At 34.6% G+C, this 8,804-nt stretch overlaps 1 non-coding gene across 1 annotated transcript in view; it reads left to right on the top strand.

Annotated features, from left to right (window-relative positions):
• LOC108744593 overlaps positions 1-8,804 on the top strand; it is a 181,713-nt gene that overhangs the window by 10,441 nt on the left and 162,468 nt on the right. Inside the window, exon 2 of the transcript XR_003232302.1 lies at positions 6,060-6,130. This is a non-coding gene — a transcript (uncharacterized LOC108744593). The remainder of the gene's footprint in view (positions 1-6,059; positions 6,131-8,804) is intronic.

Raw genomic sequence — 8,804 nt, 5'->3', positions numbered from 1 at the left:
AAAAAATTGGTCTGAGCACGCTTTGGTCGGTGCTAATACGACTAACTTCCCATTAGATAATACAGTTATTATTGATTCCGTAACTTCATTGTTGTGATTAGATTAGAACGTATTTTAATTAAATTGTTTGTAATTAATTCGTTTTTTTTTTATAAAAAAAAAACGGCTTGACCGATTTCGTTCAAATTTCTTTCAGATCTTCATTATGATAATATCTTTCGAAAAAATTTTGGTTGAGGGCGATATCTCAATCCGTTCTTGAGATATCGAAAACGAAAAAAATGCTGACATACGAACGTACGTACATACGTACGTACGTACGTACGTACGTACGTACATACACACATCATCAAAAAAAATGGCTAGCATGCTACTAATATGTTAAAACGTGGAAATATAATGAAAATTCCGATTTCACTTTTCGACCCAATTACAATAACTTCCTAATGGGAAGTTAACAAGCATTTTTCTAAATTAGGAAATTCAGAAATTCTTCGTCTTCTACATAGAAGACTTTCTCCCGATTCAAACCACTTTTCACTGCTTACTGAGGTGCGATGCCCAGATTATTCGTTTAGGTTATAGAGAGTTTTTATTTTAAGTAATAGAGGTTTTGGACTCCTAGGGGAGGGGAACACAAAATTTTATGAATTTATAGAGGTTATTACGTTATCGAGGTTTAAGTTATCAAGGTTCTACTGTATTTGGTTATCTCTTTTTACTTTGCCTATACTACTTATGAAGCATTTCCTATCTTAACAAGGGTGTGTTCAAGTTACAGTGCCAAATGAAAATAAGAGAGAAGATGTATCCATTTTTACAGTTAATTTAATGTAGATTTTGCTAATTTTGATCATCCCAACTATATTTTCTACCTTTCTATATAGTTTTTTATGCTGGATATCATAAAAAAGAACAACGAAAAAAGCTCTTCCATATACCTTTTTCTGTTTTCATCACAATTGAACAACGGGTTGTCTAAGAAGGAATATAATGAAAATCTCTAGCAACTTCGAGACAAAAGTTTAGAAGCACCTAGTTCAAAATTTAATAAATCATAAAACAGTTCACAAAAATACAACAACAAGAAAGCTTACTAAATGAAATTGACTAGAATTTTGTAAAATGTTGAAATAGGTATGTATGTCACTAATTTTATATGAAAAAGCATTAAGGCCAAGTTTCAGATAAATCTGACTATAGATAAAACACCGTACTTAACCATAGACAACATTACGTTGCATTATATTACACCACTTTTAACAAATGAACGGCTAGACTGATAGTTTGACTGACAAATTTTTCGTTTTGCTGTCAGTTGCGTTTTCTTATACCACATTGTTTTTTTCACGGGAACGGGATAAAAAGTATCCTATGTCCGTCTCCTAGTTCTAAGCTACCTCCCCACCAATTTTCAGCCAAATCGGTTCAGCCATTCTTGAGTTATAAATAGTGTAACTAAGACGACTTTCTTTTATATATATAGATGGATTATTGCTGGAGTCGGTTTTTTCGTTTCTCTCTATAAACTCAGTCTCTACTAACGTATAATTCAATCCTTTAAAGTAATAGTTTGGGAATTGGGATAGATTAAACAGAAAAAGAAGGAGTAGTGGTATACAATATGTCATTTAGTTAACTTTTAGTTATAATTTGTTTTTTATAACATCCGTCGTACTATATAAAATAATAGTGACCTCTTGTTAATAACATTTTTGAACAGAAAGTTTTCCTTTAAATTTTTTAATGAGTAGGTACTCTGCTCTTTTTAGCGTTGCCTTTTTGTTACATAACTCCTTTACCTTGTTAGCGCCTCATTTTCTGAATTTATACATTAAATCACTACTTTCTCAGAGTTAAATGCAAGCAGACTAGTAATTATATTTAAAATCTATGTCTATGTAAAATGACTGAGGCACACATTTTCTTTTTTTAGACATATAAACACCTTTTTATGTTTATAATAAGTTTCTTTAACCTTTGAAACTGTCTCGTGTAAAATATAAAGTCTTCTATGAGAAATTAATTATAAAGGGAGTTTTCTCTTTTAAATTTTGTAGCTTTTTTTGACATCATTTACCAAAAAGTATTTTATGCCAGGTTTAACTTACGTAGTAATTGGTAAAAGCATAGAAATAGGCATAACACCACCTAGTGGCAGAACTTGTATTTCAGATGAGGGTTGTATGGGAACGATCCATGTGGGTGGTGAAATTATTTATTAAAATCATTGTAGAGGTTAGTGGGCTCATTCCACGGTGTCTCTATTGCAAATGTCAGTGATGTTTTGTTTCATTTAGTAAAAATAAGAGTGTAACAAAGCCTAATAAGCTAAACAGTGTAAAATGCAGGACTTGCGTTAACACAAACATAATCATCCCAAAATATAGACACACACCTAGTAAAACTAGTTTCATCTGTTTGGTACTTGCGGCGACCACGTTATCTGGTATTCATCTCAAAAAACTGTAAATCATTCATGAATAGTTAACCGCAGTTGTATTAACACAAAATAAACATATTTCGTTAATGACAGTAACTTTTTTTAATATGCCTAAAATGAGGGTTGTTCAAATAGTTATTGGCGGGTATCTAAAAAGCAAGGAAATGTATTATATGTAGTTACGAAAAGAGCGAATATAAAGATAGAAGACGAAGGATTACAAGAAGTGACTGAGGTATCCGGGAAGTCAGATAAGTCAGGACGGAAGGAGTAGTAGGGATGTAAAGCAGAGGATAGCGCAGGGTCGAGTCGCTTTCAATAAAAAGAAACGATTAATTTAGAAATTCGAAAAAGATTATTAAAGGTGTATGTTTGGAGCGTGTCGCTGTACGGGTGCGAAACATGGACGGTGGGCGCGGCGGGAAAGACAAGCTTAGAAGCGTTCGAAATGTGGTATTACAGGCGAATGATGGGGGTACCGTGAATAGAGAAGGTTAGAAATGAAGAGGCTGTAGAAAGAATAAGAGAACAGAGGACTCTATGGAAGTCAATAAGAAATAGGCGAGATAGGTTGGTAGGACACATGACACCTTATCAGTCATGAAGGTTTAGTCAGAGACATATTAGAAGCAGAGACAGGAGTTAGGAGGAGTAGATTACTGTTCGCAAATAGTTAAGGATGTGGGATGTTCTAGTTTTAGGGAAATGCAATGATTAGCTCAGGATAGGAAAGAGTACAGGTGCGTGTCCAACCAGTCTTAGGCCTGACGACCTTATGATGATTTTTAAAAAATTTGCATAGTACGTTATAGTGCCATGTTTTTTAGGCTCTTCCCACTGGATGGATCCCAATCCCTCTAATTATTTGATAGAAATGTTGAACCTTTTTTTCACCTGTCGACTTAATCTGTTTAATTAAAGGAATTAAATCAATTTCAAGTTAGTAATTATCGCGACGGTTTTTAATCCGCACTCGTATTAAAAAATCTGTTTTTTTTTTCTCTCTCTTCGGAATAAAAGGAATAATTAAAATCATTTCGTTCGAAACTGGGCGAAATACCTGTTTGTAGGCACGGTTGCGACAGATAGGTGGATATAATGAAGTGGCTGAAGTTGTTTAAAAATCCGTGGGATTCCCCGTACTTGAGCGGAATATTAATGAAAAAGCAAACATTCAGAAAAATGTCCTAATAATAAGTGCTAGCGTCTCTGGCATGTTCACGTGCCCTTTTCATCAGCTCATCCGGGGCGGCCAGGACAAGATACAAGGAGGATATGTCATTAAAAAGAAGTGAAGGACGACAACATAGGGATCGGAGGGAGAGAGTCGTGCTGAAAGGCATTCGTTAGTGTTTGGCCTTTGATGTTGCGATTGCGTACGCAAAATGTCAAAAGCGATTACTGCACAGTGCCGCCATCTATATGTACTAGTCCCTTTTCTGCTGCGTCCCTTCGTCCCTTTAGATAATAATAATGACAGAACTGGCCAGTTGTTCTTCCGTTTTATGTACTATATCTAAAGTGATATTTTCGACGACAAAGGATAATCTTGAAAGGAGTCTTAGGATGAGGAGGCTTTTGTGGTACAGATAATTGCCTGAATTATTACAGAATAGTTGCAATGTCTGAAAGAATGGCAAGAGTTTTCTATAATTACAAAAAAATATAGTATTAGAACTTATTAGAAGCTCTAATAAAATTATATATGTGTTTTTGTCAAGGGTAAACAGAATATTACATACTTTTCGTTTCAAGTGGTTAGAGTAATTCCCCTTCCCTTTATTGGGATGCGCCGTAGCATAATTCCAAATTCAATCATATTTGTCGGCGGAGCTCATTTCTCCACCGATCATTAGTGTCCGACCGAAAGTTCGGTTTCGGTTTCGGTCAAGTTTCGGCAAAAAAACGAGTTTCGGTTTCGGCAGCAAACCTGCCGAAACTACAACCGAAACCGAAATGTTCGGCGCGATAAATTCCATCCAAGCGAAGTATACTATACTTACTCAAATAAACATCTCTCCTATTTTAAGTATTTTTAAGGCGCAATTAAAGTATTTCCTTAAATGAGGGGTTGTTATGTTGATTTTCATTTGATTACACTGGTCAACACCATTTTTGTTTCCTTAATTTTTTTTACTTTTATTGGGTATTTCTATAGCTCTGATTTTGAAAAAAATATTGGATGATTGCTAACAGCTTTACTTTTTGAAATATACGATTTAATATTTCGATTAAGTAATACAAAAAAATTACTATATATGTAAGCTAAATTTCAATTGTACGCTATCAAATGATCTTTTAGACGATTTCCTTAAATGAACGACATCAGGTTGATCTCGTTGCAAACTCCAACAGTAGTCGGCCATCATATGGTAGTCCCACCTTTCTTGATAACGCTCTTCCATTGTCCGTGTATCTTCATGAAATCTTTCACCCTGCAGTTCACTAAAATCACCCACATTTTGTGGGAATCGATCTAAATGTGAGTGTGGGAGGTGAATTTTAATGNATTCGAATGGCTGCCAAATCCAAATTAACCTATCAATTAGTCTGAAATTTGTTTTGATAGATAGCAGCACACAATGATAACGCCATCTCTCAGGAACTTCCTCTGTCTTCAAACACGGGTACTTATTGAACCGCCCTCGTACATCAGTATGGCCTAACTGTTACAATTTCTGTTGCTTGTTAGTACCTACTTATATCAGGTTTTCATAAACGGTATCTGCGGTCACAATTTTGCCACCTTGCAGACTTTTAGCGTTTATAAACATTATAGGCTCGTCTCAACGGTTTCAACCCAACCGTCTCGTTAAAATGCGTCAACCAAAAATCAAAATGACAATGGTTTAGTGGTTAAGCAACTTTATTAACGGGAACGTTCTCGAGGGTGGCATTTAATGGAAGGTCCGCGTACCTGACATGTCTAATTTCGACCTTATTTTCAAAAGTTTAGAGAACACAGATACTGTTTCTTTTTTAATTAATAGAACTCATACACCTTTAGGAAACTGCTTCAAAATTTATTTGTATCTTAAAGTTTTGAAATACCTTTAGTAGATCATAAAAACTAAACCAAAGAGAATCCCCACGAAGTACGATATAGGTTTTAGATATTTTTCAAAAATATATTCATCATATATATATCAAAAACAGTTTGGATTATGTAAACAACACCTTCTTGGGGAAGCCACATCGAAAACAACAATAATATATATTTTAATGACCGGCAAAACACAAAAAACTAAACAAAATTTCTGTCTTGCTCACGCCTAGTGTGAATTCTTTCTATCTTCGCGCAGATTTCTTCAAGGTCACAATTCTAGCAAATTGAAATAGACTGTACTTAGGGATCAGGTTCCTTGGGTGATAAAGGTGATTTCTACCTACAATTATTTGAGATATGTTTTCTTTCCCGCGACTCATTATGCTTCTTATATACCTATTAGGTTCAGATGTTTAGATTTATTTTCTTTACTAAGGGCTAAGGAGTGGCTTGCACATCTAGCATCTAGGACAATATTAAAAAACTCAGCTAAACTGTTTTAGGTTATTTTATTGTATTAATAGTCTTGTTTAATTAGTTTTCTAGTACTAACTCTTGTTTAACTTTCAGATTTTCTTCGTAACTAACACGTCCCTCAACAAAGCGAACCATTCTGAGAAAAGTCTGTTTCGATAACTTAGGTAAGTTTTATATTTATTATATGAATATATTATACGAAACGTTTAGGCATCGCTGGAATGGTGGTTGAGGAGATAAAGATAAGGCGAACGAAAGAAAGGCAGAAGAGAAGGCCTAAATTTAGACAATTTATTTTTCATTAGACATGAAATTACAGAAATATTGAGGCTAGGGTAGGCAGACTAGGAATCGAATCATATATATCTGGTGTCGGTAACATTCATTAGTCGCGGGTCAAACTGAACTACGTAAAATATGATGAGTTTGAAGACATTTCGGGTCAGTTAAACAGTCCTTTTTTTCTGAATTCATGCGAGTCACTTGAAATTATCGAATAGGTTTTCCCATGACCCGCGGGTCATAGGTTGCCGACGCCTGATCTAAACCTGTAGGGGCGTAGGGCACATCGCTCATAGTTACCTATGTATTATATTTCTCTTATTCATATGTATATAAATCAGCTATATTTGCCATTTTGATGAAATTGCTGAATTATCCTTAACGATTAATATTTCTAGCTTTAAGTTGTACCATCGCTGCCAATTGGATTTTTCAAATACAGGTAAAATCATTTTAATTCAACTAATTAAGGGAATTATTCGTTTATGACTGATGGTTTATTGTTAGATTGCGTTTGAATGTCAAAACTCGAATTTAGTTAACGACACTCAACTTTTCTTGGTGGAGGATAAAAACACGTTGGATATTAAATCTTAATAAATATATTTACAATACGAAGAATTTGACTCAAAGGTACAAAACTATGATGATGGTAAGGATAACTACAAAGTGTGTTTACTGTTGAACAACTTAAATCGAAGTCATACAAATACTGGATGTTACTTACTAACTACAAAAATTTAGAGGGGGTTGATAAATCAGAGCGTCAAGCGACCCTGGTTGTAAGAACTGTCCCCTTGCAGGTAGCGGGCAGTATCATAAAAATTAATATTCAGGAATTTAGAAAGTCAGTGACAATTTCTAGGTATAAAGATTCGTTTTGAAGATGAATTATTGAAACGTACAAAATAAAAATGATGAAACGAAATAAATATCTGAATGAACGTTACTTAAATATTATTAACTGTAAATGTTATTAAGACGATGATTTACGAATACTGAAAATAATATGTATAACAATTAACTCCTACTTAACATTCTGCCCCCTTTGAAAACTATAAAGTTTTCGAACAACTAAATTACTTTTGAATATTGATCTGTGTGATAAATTATAACTAAAATTATTACTAATATCGTCACTCAATTTAAACGGCACTTCTCAACACATATATTGACTAACACTCGCACATCTAGTAGGTAGTATCCACTGGTAACACACATAGTCTGTTAACCGAACGTTTGATAGTGGTTTGCGGTGTTTTGATTGTTGCAACACGTGGGATGTTGTCTTGTCCACAATGAAGTTCAAGGATTCTTCCAAGAGTCCATTTTAAAGGTGGCAAGTTGTCTTCCCGGATAAGGACCAGAGAGCCTTTGTGCAATGAATTTGGTACCTTTACTTTCCATTTATTTCGGGATTGGAGTTCCGAGATATATTCGCGGCTCCATCGTTTCCAAAATTGCTGTATCAGTAGCTGAACTCTTTGGTAGCGTGACAATCTGCTCTCGTTTATTTCGGTGACGTCAGGATCAGGAAGCGATGTAATCGGTCTTCCGATGAGAAAATGCCCAGGGGTTAAGCAGGAAAGATCGTTGGGATCAGAGGATAATGGGTATAATGGGCGACTATTGAGGATTGATTCAATCTGTGTTAATATAGTGTAAAATTCCTCAAAGGTTACGTGTGCATTTCCCAAAATACGTTTTAAATGTCCCTTAACAGATTTGATACCTGCCTCCCATAAACCTCCAAAATGAGGAGATCTGGGGGGAATAGTATGCCAATTTACGTTTTCCTTTAATAATGAATTTGAAATAATGCTATCACTTGATTTTAAAAAATTGAACAATTCTTTGAGCTGTGCGTTTGCACCTATAAAGGTTGTAGCATTGTCTGAGTATAAATTTTGTGGTCTACCACGTCTCGAAACAAATCTTCTAAATGCTGCTAGAAATGTTTCGGTGGTAAGATCACTTACTACTTCAAGATGAATAGCTTTCGTGCTAAAGCAAATAAATAAACAGATATATGATTTTATTAATTTTGGATTTCGAGTCTTTCGATCTTTAATTAAAAATGGGCCACCATAATCTAGACCACAATTAAAAAATGGAGGATTAGGTTCTACTCTATTGTTAGGTAAATTTCCCATTTGATAATGAATTGACTTTGGATTTGTTTTATAGCAAATTATACACTTATGAACTGTTTCTCTCGCGATATTTCTTCCTGAGAGAGGCCACCACTTTTCTCTAATGGACGCTAATAATAAGCTTGGGGAACAATGTAATAATCGTCGGTGTTCATGGTTGAATATTAGTTTGGTTAAAACATGCTTTGATGATAGTACTATAGGGAATTTTTTGTCATAACCAAAATTGGAATTACTTAACCTACCACCTACACGAATTAAACCTTGTTTGTCAAGAAAAGGGTTTAGGCATAATAGTTTACTTTTGTGACCTACTACAGTATGGTTTTTAAGATTAATGAGATCGTCACTGAACCCTTCTTGTTGTGAAGCTTTGATCAGTAAATGAAGAGCATTCTCTAAT

This window comes from Agrilus planipennis, unplaced genomic scaffold (assembly GCF_000699045.2).
Source record: "Agrilus planipennis isolate EAB-ADULT unplaced genomic scaffold, Apla_2.0 scaffold47, whole genome shotgun sequence".
Taxonomy (NCBI): Eukaryota; Metazoa; Arthropoda; class Insecta; order Coleoptera; family Buprestidae; genus Agrilus; species Agrilus planipennis.
This window is presented reverse-complemented; position numbering and strand designations above follow the sequence as displayed.